The sequence below is a fragment of the Cupressus sempervirens genome, chromosome 7 (assembly GCF_028749045.1).
Source record: "Cupressus sempervirens isolate cs-2001-9-10 chromosome 7, ASM2874904v1, whole genome shotgun sequence".
Classification (NCBI taxonomy): Eukaryota; Viridiplantae; Streptophyta; class Pinopsida; order Cupressales; family Cupressaceae; genus Cupressus; species Cupressus sempervirens.
In genome coordinates this window covers 518,529,451-518,541,663 of record NC_143124.1, presented here as the reverse complement: position 1 = coordinate 518,541,663, position 12,213 = coordinate 518,529,451, and positions in this window count along the sequence as shown.

Here is a 12,213-nt window from a genome sequence, read left to right as displayed (position 1 = left end):
TCAGAATAGATAAGGCTATTGACAATGAAAAGTTGGATTTGGAATTGGCTATTGGGCAACCTAAGAAAGCAAAGAAGTAACTCTTCAATCCTTAAAAAGAAGAAAAGATCTTGCCATACAATTGAATGACAAAATCTACATTGAAGAAATAATTGAAGATATCTATTCAGGAAGAAATTCAAATGCAGCTAATGAGGCAATCAGAGACTTATTAGAAAAGAATTTTAATTTTCAAGAAGAAGTTAGAAAGCTAAAAAGAGAACAATAAATTTAGTCAGTAAGATTGTGTGAAGTCATGGAAGGAAAAGACAAGGAAAAATAAGAGATAGTAGGAAAGAAAAATGAAATTCAACATCTATCCCTTGAATAGGCAGACTTCATTGATCAGCTTACTAATGTAAATGAAGAACTCATGAATCTAAGATTAGAGAATGAAAGATTGCAAAATGATCTAAACACTAAAAAGAAAACCAATGAGAGGATGATGAAATATCAAGCAAACATGAATCAGTTGAATGAGCAAAGTCAATACAGATAGAAAGGAAAAGCAGGAATAGGATATAGAGAAGAAGATGAATCATCCAAGCAAGGAGCTCAAAAGATTGAAGGCCTACTTGCAATCATTTTGGTAAGTTAGGTCATACATAAAACAAATGTTGGAGTAATGGCAAAGCAAAATTCAATGGAAAGTGTTACAATTTCAATAAGCATGGTCATAGAACTAATTAATGCAAAGAGAAACCTAAATTTGAAGGAAAATGTCACAAATGCAAGAAGTATGGGCACAAATGTTCTCAATAAAAAACCAAGATATTGAACCCAATAGAATATATAGTAAAAGATATATTTGGTTGGGACTATAGCACATGGTGTAGATGCCACTACTGTAGAGAATTGGGGCACGTTGGAGCAAATTGTGTGAAACATCACATGAGGACTAGAGACACAACTAGCACATGTTTTATTTGTATAGAATTTAGACATCTTGCCAAGAACTATATGAACACTGGAAGGATTGAAGATGAAAGGAAAGCCAAGGTTGACAGCATAAAAAAGAAGATGAGGCAATAATGGATTTTGAAATCTTCTGAGAATGCAAGTCCGAGCTATGAAGCACATGTTACTCAAGAATTGGGTGATTCAAACATTTTTACTTGATCTCCCACAGGGATGACTAGAACTAAGACTCTGAAGCAAACATCTTACATTAGTTCCAGCCAACTAGAAGGAAAGATCCATATCAACATTCAAGATACAAAGAGATCATGAAGTTTCTAAGGAAACTCTAGAACTTACCAACCTAGGTCTAGTTGCAAGACCCTGCCGAGCAAGGTTGGGAGACACTAAAACATTGTGTGGACACTGATTTATGAATAACTCTATTGAGCACTAAGATCAAACTGAGTGGAAGATAGTTTGTCACCAAAAAAGTGATCGTACCAAGCATTTATGGGAATTAGAAAGTAAAAATTTGTTAAAAGGAAGTGAATTGAATTCATTTATCACCATGAATTTTTGAAGAGCTATTTGCTAAGAGTGATTTTTGTGCTTCCAAGTGATTTGTGCATTTTTTGTCAAAGATTTTCATGTTTTCATTAAACCCTACTGAGCATGGCATCCTCTAGTAGCAAAAACAAGAAAGGATTTGACATGTTAGTTCGAGGAGTTAATTAGAAGGCACTGGATTTTAAGTTGAGTCCAGCAATTACAGAAGCGCTTGATCCAACAAGAGCTCAATAGAAAATTCCACTAAAGGTATTACTTGTTAATGATATTCATTCACAATTTTGTTTATTGATACAACATATTGGAATTCTAGAGATGGGTGAGACTCTGTAAAAGTTATGAATGAATGATGTGTTGAAACTTGAGCATCAATAATTAGAAACCAAGGGTTTAACACACATTCCACATACGCCTTGAGACTTTTAGATAAAATGGATAAGGTTTATCCTTAACTGTGTACACAATGGGAAACAATGGTTGGAGTAGCCTATTCAAATAATGAAGAAAGTGATTCATCAAATCATGGGGCTTCCAATGTTGAATAAGGCAAAGAAAAACCCTAAATCATGTAGAACTAGAAAGAAAAACTCTTGTCAAGTGGGATGGAAGAGGTATGAAGATCAGTAGAGTGGATGATATGGAGCTGAAATTTGAAATTCATGTGATAGCACATAAGATCTATAGCTTCAGTCATCTCAATAGTGTGGCATGTGAGGCAATTAATTTGGCTCTCAAGGTGGTGAAGAACAACATGTCCTTCAACCTTTCTGAGCCAATGCTAATTCAATTCAAAAAGAACATGGAGAGTATCAGGACTTCAAAGAATAACCCATGTAAGTTTGGTTCACTCTTAACTTTTTTATTCTTCTTTGTGCAAATGCTTTTCCCTTCAAAAGGTTTAGTCATATTAAGAAATGATGTACTAGTACTATATCAGATTAATGAATATATAGCAAAGATGGGTGAGAACTTTGTCAGTATCATGGATAATTATTTTGATTCATTCAAGGAAAAAATAAATAGCAAATTTAGAATTCCTAAAAAACTTGTAGAAAATTACAAGGATGATGTTTGTTTCATGGTGACTGTGACAAAGTGTATATTCAAGTAGTCAAACCTAGAGTGGTACTTTTGAATGAACCTATGGATGCCAAAGCTACATATTTTGGTACTTTTGATGAAGCCAAAGCTAGAATAGAACTTGAAATTAAGCTTCCTCAAGTAGTCAACAAAGGAAAGAAGAGGATAGAAAAACTGAGGCAAGCAAGTTCTATTCTCCTGTTGATAGAAGTAAAAGAAGATGATGTGGAATAAGATGATGTAGAAGATGAGACAGAAGAAAAAAAATTAGAAGAAGAAGAGCCAATTAGGAAGAATGATGAGGTTATCATAACCAGACCTACCAAGTCATCTACTATAATATTTACAAGAAGAGCATCTAGATCTAGAAATAAATTGAAATTAGGTGAATAATATGAAGAGGATATTATTTTCAAAAGATATCCACCTACGTTTTAGGAAAAATTAAAAGAGATTGATGAAGGAGCTATCATGGCAAACTTCAAATCTCTCAGATATGAGACTAGGAATGTATATGAGAAGAAGAAAGTTGAAGAAATGATAATGTCAAAATTAGGTAAATGGAAATACTCACCTATTTAACTTGCAGAACAAATTCCCAATGAGCTTATGGGAACAATCGAGCCTAGATTGAAAAATGCTAAGAAAACTACAAGAGATATATTTGAACAAACTCTAAGGTAGCTCATGTGAAGTCTTAGTGATAAGGAAGTGAAAGAATCCATGAAGAAAAATGAAGAAAAACTCACTCTAAAATTCAACATTTGCATGATATTAGTTAATGACGTTGAACATGTGGTGAAGACAACTACAACTACATGGAAGAGTATGCAAAATCTTAATCAAAAGAGTGATTGTGTTGTTCATGTCAGTGATTTATATGATGAAGATGACAAGGAAGAAAAGGAAAATAATGATGAAGAAGATATAGAAATAGTTGATGTAAATCTGGATGATGAGGAGCAAGAACAAGAAGCTACTGAGGAGAATCTCCTTGAGATTCAAAGTATTGAGGGAACTGACCCAAAGAAGATTGCAGCAGCAGTTATGGCCTAATTTCCTCACTCTTTGAGAAAACCTTTAAAGCCATCAAGCTCAAAGACAACTTCTATTGAGTTGGTTGTGGCAACCATTGCAACTCCATGCACCCATCCAATCTCTACACCTATTTAGCTAAGTACTATATTGATTGAAGTGATCAACACTTCATCTACTGAGCAGCTAGTGCTTCATCCATCATCAAATTAGCTTCACAAAAAATAGGCATTTCTACTATCAGTTCAATATCTACTTATGTTGCTAGACCTTTTATTTGTACTATTGTTAATATTTCTAGTGTACAAATAGTAAGTACAAAGATAGTTGAAAGAAAGCCCTAACCGAGTACTAAAGTTTCAAGCAAGGACAAAGGTAAAGAAGAATACATTGATCTTGATGATGATATAGTTATCCCGAATTGGGATATCTCTACTCTAAATCCTTATCAAATGAACATCATAGGTAAACTATTGTAGAAGAAAGCTATGTAGAGAAAACTAAGTGCTTGAAGATGTGAAGAACATACTTGTATATGCACTAAGTATCAAGGTTGATAGTGTAGGTTTCCATAATAGATCAAGATAATCACACTACTATTCCTCTAACAAGGGTACTATATCTATTTTGAGAACTATCTATTCCATTATGAAAATACATTTAAATTGTCAACCCAGGGATGTAGGACTTGAAATGGGTCAACACAATATGTGCACCAAGTTCCTTTAAGAGTCTTAACACTTATGCTACTAGAAAGTAAAATGCATGAAAGGAAACTATACTATTGATACAGAATAGTAAACATACTTATATTATCAATAGAGAACTATAGAAACTACAAAAAAGGGAATTTTAAACTAGTTAATAGTTCAAACATCCACTATGATCATTTTCCACAAGTGTTGCAGGAACTTTTACAGTAACTATGCTGTAGGACTAATACAGTAAATCTATCTTAAATAGGAAATTGCAAGAAACAAATCTACTCTACCTAAATCTATTCCACCTCCCAAGTGGGCCCCCTTGGTTGGCTTCAACTAACTAAGAACACAACAAGTAATCCAAAATCACTCTCTCATTAGAATTCTTCTTTTGTTACATGACTAAACAATTTGTAGAGAATAGAGAAAAAAACTTCAAAATCTCCCTAACTAACTCTAACTCTCCATATATATAGAGAATTGAAACTTATTACAGACATAACATAAAAACATGTAAGCAAATATCATCAGTAGAAAAAGGAGTGGGATGTCAACCATGACTTTTAGAACATTGATTAAGCAATAGAATAATGGTCCGCAGATAATGTGAGAAGTCGAGCTTCCACCCAAAACTGACCTATGCTTCTCATGCTATGATCAGTCTTAATTACTCCTTTAATACGGTGCTCACCACTCTTCGTGCCACTTCTCCATTTCTTGAAAATTAGAAATATTCGAACACATACAACAACATTTCTACTCTCATTCAAATATTAAAACATAGCTTAAAATATTTATATGGAATATTGCACTTTATATATAATATTAAGCAAGGTACATCATATCCACTATCCATAGGTTTAATAGGTTCTAGCTACATTTAGCATAAGTTCACAAGACATTTAAAATAGATATTTTGAAAATGTTTTTCACATGGCTCAAAGAGTAAGTTCAGACTATATAAAAACTATATCAAATTTGAGACATTAATATGCCTCATCATCTGCCCCCCACTATGCAAATGCTTGTCCTCAAGCATTGTACTTCTCCATTGCTTGAAATCTCCTACTATTGTCTTCCCCTATTTCCCACTTTTGAAGGTGTAGAAATATCCTCTGGATCATCTCCAATGCTCACCCAAGTGTTCTTCAACTAATGGATCTAACTTGGTAGCATTGCTTTCATATAGGGGCTAGAGAAGGGTAGGAGATTTGAAGGTTAGTGGCATCCATAACTCTTTCCTGATTTGCCTTCCCAATTGCATGTATTTAGCTACTATATTCACTACTACCTTGAAATTAATAGGGTTGTGTGGTTCAGCCTTTCTGAAAGATTTTGGCAGTCAACTCCACCTATTTCTAAGCCCTACAATTTCTCTATATTGTGTAAAATTAGGAAGTGTCTGATACTCTCTATAATTTTTTTTGCTTTCTTCAAACACTTTCTCTCTAATTTCTAGTTTTGGCCTTCCACAAGTTAATTTGAACCAATCTCTCAAGAGGTCATAAGGCTTATGAGATTTAGCCTCGAGTGGTAGTGGCTTAGATTTTTCAATGTCTCTATAAGTATTCAACTATCTATCATAATTTGTTTCATTGTGCATCCATGATATTAGAGCTCTTAAGTGAACATCCCCTATGTAAAGCAAGGTATTCCACTCTGTTTCTTATGGAATTATAAAATTATGCAAATAGAGCTCACACAACAAGGTCTTTGCCATGAGGGAAAATTTTGATACACATTACAAAAATCTCAAGCATTCTTAAATTCACAATCAATATTTCTCATTGTCATCATCAACTGGATTAACAAAAACTATTCTTTCAAACACATAGCATACATCCTTGGGGGTGGTCTATAGGCCATATCCTAATCAAATAGCCGCAAAGCCTTATTCATTTATCGCTTCTCCTTTTCTAGTTGCTCCTTTAATGATTTAATTTCCTCATCTTTGTCAAATATTGGCTTTTGCATCTAGTCTCTCTCTTGCTTCCACAAGGCTTTTTGAAAAATAAAATGATTGTATAGACCAAATAATATTGACTGAATTGTTGATGACAAAAATTCTCAAGTTTTAGATTTCATCTTTTGTTCTCTGACAACTTGTTGGAAATGTTGGGTTTACCAGGAAGATTTATAAGGTATAAGGGAGACATTGGAATATTGAAGGACTGATGGCATGACAGGTTGCTCATTGCTAGGTGTTTTTTTTAGAACAACAGTAGGATTTGATTTGCACATTTCCTGATTCTTTTATTGTGTCTCCTTGATAGACTCAGTTTCATGTGTTTCTACATTTTGGGGCTCTAATTGCATAGGAGAATCATCTGGGACATTTTCAACTACTGACTCTATTTGAAACTTTCAAATTGGGGCATTTTGTTTTTCAATAGAAGCTAGAGATACTCAACCTCGCATATGAGGGCTTCTACATATAGGAACTTCTTCAACTTCAACCACTTTGCCAGTTCATTTTGGTTTAGCCATGAGTGGAGTAGATGTTACATGATTAATTACTATAGGAACAAATATCTTTCTTTTTGTTCCCTTAATAGAGGGATTTTGCACTTCCTTTTCAAGGTTAGGGCTAACCTTATGCTTGCCTTTACCCCTAGGAGAGCTCGGCATATAATCCTCTAAATTAGGTTAGCAGACTTATCAAGAGAGGGTTATTTTTCCTTCTTAGCTAGATTTTGAATTGGCTCTATTGTTTCTTCCTCATTTTCTAAGTTTTGAGGAACAGGGTTGGCTTGCGGCTGTAAGATCTTGGATTCAACAAATTTTTCCCATGAAATAGGAGAAGAATCCCTAAGAGATCTTTCAACTAGAATTTTAATGAGGGCATGATGGGAAATATAATTTGGCTTTAGTTTTTGAGTTTCCTCAGCACTGATACACAACATATTGTAAAGAAAGTTGGGAATATTAACTTGCATGTTATGCCTTATGCAACTAAGCAATTTAAAGTGATGAGCATGTAAGTTCAAAAACCTACCTTCATAGGTTAAATATCTGATAATGTGGGTTGCTAGCTCTGGATATGGAGGTGGAAGAGAAAGTTTCTTACATCCTTGTTTTGTAATGTCTAGTTGAGGATCACCTTGCTGAGTGAACTGTGCCCTTGAAGATCTAGCATCATGTTCATTTGGATAATGTTCCCCAATTACCAGTAATCATGTGGCCTCTACTATCCTTTCCTCAATAGAAACCACTCTTAATCCCCAAACTAAGGCTTCCCCTTCATCAAATGTCACCATGAACTCCAATGCCACTTCTTCATTGAATTCTATTAATTGTAAGAAATAACTAAGCCATCCACAAGCATGAAATTATCGAACTGCTTCAATGTCTATGAGTAAAATATTATGGACAATTGGCTCATACCTCTTTAGCTATCCTTACATCTTCAAAATGTATGGCTTCCACTCTTGATTCTACAACAAAAAATTTCCCCTCTTACCTCTGCAAATTTTCTTTTTCTCTGAACTTCAAAACTAATCTTAAAAACATCGTATGTTACCACTTCTCATAATCAAGACCCCTTTGTTTCTGGCATGTACAATAATGTTAAATTAATGATGGAGGACATTGAGGCTTTAACTACATATGTTCCCATAATAGCTCTTATTCCTTTCAATCATGCCAAGTACAAGAGATCTTTTCCCAAAAATTGCAATAAAAGGTACGACAGATACAGAAAGATTTTAAAAATTAATGAAATGAAAACTATCAAACTACCACCAAAGTACATTCTTTAATGTAGACATGACTAGGACAATGTGGAGGTAACATTTGGAAATTACTACACTTTCTTGGCCCCCCACTAAAATTTGACAAGTGTCCTCACTTTAAAAATTTTGCCATGGGAAGGAGAAATTGGCTTAAGTCTTATATGATATATATAATACAGTATTAGATATAACTATCAAAAACTATATTCTAAAAATGAATAAAGAGTAAAAGAAATTGTTATATCTACAAATTTTAGATTGTACAACCGCATGCAAGTTGATGAGGTGGCAAAGGCTGATGATCACAGAAAGTGCTGACAGTTTTGTTTATTGAAAGCAAGAAAAATAGAGTGTGGGTGACGTGGAATGTGGGTGGATGGTAGATAAAGAAATGAGATGGGTTGATATGAAGAAAGAGAAAATTGAATGGGGCCTGATATTTAAATGAGGTTTTATTATGAAGGTTCCTAAAATTCTATCATTGTATGGCTCTAGGAAAAAGATTTTCATCTTCTACTGCATTAATTGTGTTTAGAAGAGTTGGTGCACTGGATGGTTGGAATTGTTGCAGGAACTGTGCTTTATTCTGTGGCTTATGATAGAGATGCATCCTATGGCCATTTACAAGTAACTTAAACTAAATAGGATCAATGGTTGTTAGTTGTACTGCACCATTGTCAAATACATGCTAAATTTCATAAGGCCCTAACCATCAAGACTGTAATATCCCTAGATTCTCTTTGAAGCGAGAATCATGGAGGAGGGCCCAATCTCCTAATTGGAATTTTTTATTCCTAATATGTGCATCATGCTACTACTTTTTCTATTGTTGAATAATTTATATTCTTTCTAAAGCTCTCTTTCATATTTCATCCAGCAAATTCAAGTGGAGGATTCTCTCTTGTTGTGTTGCAGGAAGATTGATGTTCAACTCTAAAGTAGTGCATAGTGTCTTGTGTTCAATTTCAATGAGTAACATTGCTACTTTACCATAGACAAGCTCAAATGGAGTAAATCTAGTTGTTGTCTTCCATGTGGTCCGGTATGCCCAAACAACTTCAGTTAATCTTCTTGTCCAATCCTTCTTGTGTACGTGTACTATTTTTGTTAGAATGGCTTCAAGTTCTCTATTGGTAACCTTTGCTTGCCCATTTTCTTGAGGGTGATAAGGACTAGATTTATAGTGCCTTATGATGTACTCCTTCATAACCTCAATGATCAAATTTGATGTAAACTAAGCTCCTTGATCTATGACAAGTTCTCTGGTCACTCCATAATGGGTGAATATTTCTTCATATAGGAACTTAGCTACTTTCTCATCTTTAGCATTCTTCATTTCTCTAACTTCCACCCATTTAGTTATAGAATCCATACATACTAAGATGTATGATTTTCCACTTGATGGTGGGCCAATTGGACCTATGAAGTCCATGCCCCACTTATTCAAAGGTGTGACCACAACCTGTGGAGTGAGTGACATCTCATCAATTTTGGTTGGTCAGCCCATCCTTTGGCATTTGTCACAATTAGCCATATATGTCATTGCATCCTTATGTAGGGTTGGCCAATAATATCCCATTGTAAGTATCTTCAATGTTGTTCTTTTCCCTACAAAATGGCCTCCACATGATTCATCATGACAAACATGTAGTATATCATATATCTCATCTTCCTTGACACACCTCCTCATGACTTGATCTGGTCCTGCGTAGAAGAGATTGTTATCAATATAAGAATATTGAAAATTTTTCTTTGCTAGCTTTCTCTTTTCTTTATAAGAGAAGTGTGGGGGTAGTCTATTTGTAGCAAGATAATTTGCAATGTCTGCATACCATGGTGTAGGGGTTTCTATATGAAACAAGTGCTCATCTAGAAAGGTGTCTTCAATTAGAGTTGGATCTTCATCAACAATGGTCAATCTAGACAAATAATTTGCAACTATGTTGGATTTTCCTAGATTATCAATAATAGTAATATCAAATTCTTGTAACAACAAGAGCCATCTTGCCAATCTACTAGTGATAGTTGGTTTGTTCATTAAATACCTTATAGCTGAGTGATTAGTATGAATAAAAATAGGATATCCAATCACATAATGTCTAAATTTTTTTAATGCATAAACTACATCTAAAAGTTCTTTTTATGTTATTGTGCAATTCAACTCAGGTCCATGAAGGCTTTTACTAATATAGTAGATGTCATTCTCAAAATTAGCAAGCTTTTGTCCTAATACAACTCCTACATCATAGTCTGATGCATCAGTATGAATATATAATGGAATTGACCAATCTGGTCCTTGTAAAATTGGTTCCATGGTGAGAAGTTTCTTAAGCTATAGCAAGGCTTCATTACGTATGGGTGTCCAAATAAATTCAGCTTCCTTAGTCAACAATGTGTAGAAAGCACTAGCTATTTTTTTGAAATCTTTTATGAAACACCTATAATATCTAGCATGACCTGAAAAAGATCTTACATCTTTCGATTTTGTAGGTATGGGTAGTGTTAGAATTACTTCTCTCTTAGCTATATCTACTTGTATTCCTATAACTAATATGAAATGACCAATTACCACTCCTTCCTACATGAGCATGAAACATTTTTTACTATTAAGTGCTAGGTTATGTTCTTTACATCAAATAAGAACCTTTTCAAGATTCATCATGGCTTCTTAAAAGGTGACTCAAAATTTTGTGAAATCATCCATATATATTTCCATATAATCAGGTGATATATCAACAAAAATGTTGATTACAGCTTGTTGGAATGTTGCAGGAGGATTACACATGCCAAATGGCAAAATAGAATATGCAAAAGTACCCCATGGGTATGTAAATGTGGTTTTGTCTCAGTCTTCAGGAGAAATACTTATTTGATTATAACCACTATACCCATCTAGAAAAGAGAAATACTTCTTTCCAACCAAAGTGTCTAGAACTTGATTTACGAATGGTAAAGGAAAGTGATCCTTTTTTGTTGCCTTATTCAATTCTCTATAATCTACAAAAATCTGCCATTTCCCTCCTTTTTTAGGCACTATGACCAGGGGTGACACCCATCCACTATCAAATATAGCATAAATAAAACCAATATCAAGCAATTTTTGCAATTCAATTTTAACTATTTCTTTAAGGGCTATATTAATCCTTCTCTGGGGTTGATGGAGTGGTAGACACCCTTTATTGATCTATATTCTATGAGTACATAATGTAGGACTCAACCCCTTCATATCCCCATAGTCCCATGCAAAAGCCTTTTCATCTTTTTGAAGCAACTTTGTTAATTGTTTCATCTGTGTGGAAGATAATTTGGGATTGACATGAAGATTGTGATCTTTTGATAGTTCAATAGTAGTGGTAGACTCAATTATAGCAGCTTCAAAGATTGGACTTGTATTTGATTCACATGGTAAGAGTTGATGAATAATGTTTGGTTCTTTGAGCAGAATATAATTCTTATTAAATTCCTCATATGTGCTTAATTCTAACATGGAACTATCAGATACATCTTTTTCAGCCACACAAGTTTTAGTAAAAATACTCTTAATTACTTAATCCACTTCCTACAGCTTTAGGAAAGATTGTCTATGTAACATATAAGCTATGCTATAGAGTTTAACTCTTCTTCTCCATCCCCTAAATTTATCTAGACAGATGTGCTTAAATCTGGTTGTGGTTGTGCTGGAGGAGATAAATCAAATTTCTTTGTTGCTTGACCATTAGATATGGTCATATTTCCTAACCTACAACTTATATTTGCATTAGTTGTAGCTAGCCATGGTTATCCTAGAATGAGAGGATAAGTAGATAAATTGACTTTGGGAGACAGAATCATTAAATCTGTAAGGTACTCTAGAGAGTCTAGGGTTACACTATGTTTTCTATCATCCCATCAAGAGTGATAGTAGAACTATCTGCAAGTTGTAGAATTGTTGGAGTAACCCTTAATCCTTCTATTTTCAACTTCTCCATAGTATCCTTGGTCATGACATTTATAGTAGCACCAAGATCAATTAAAGCATTTTTAACAGACTGACCATTTATAATCACATTCACAACTGGACTACCTGGATTAGAATAATTAGGAACGATCAATTTTCCTAACATAATGTTAGCCAATTGTCCTACAACATGGACTGTATTTGGGTCCTTTTTCTTCCTCCC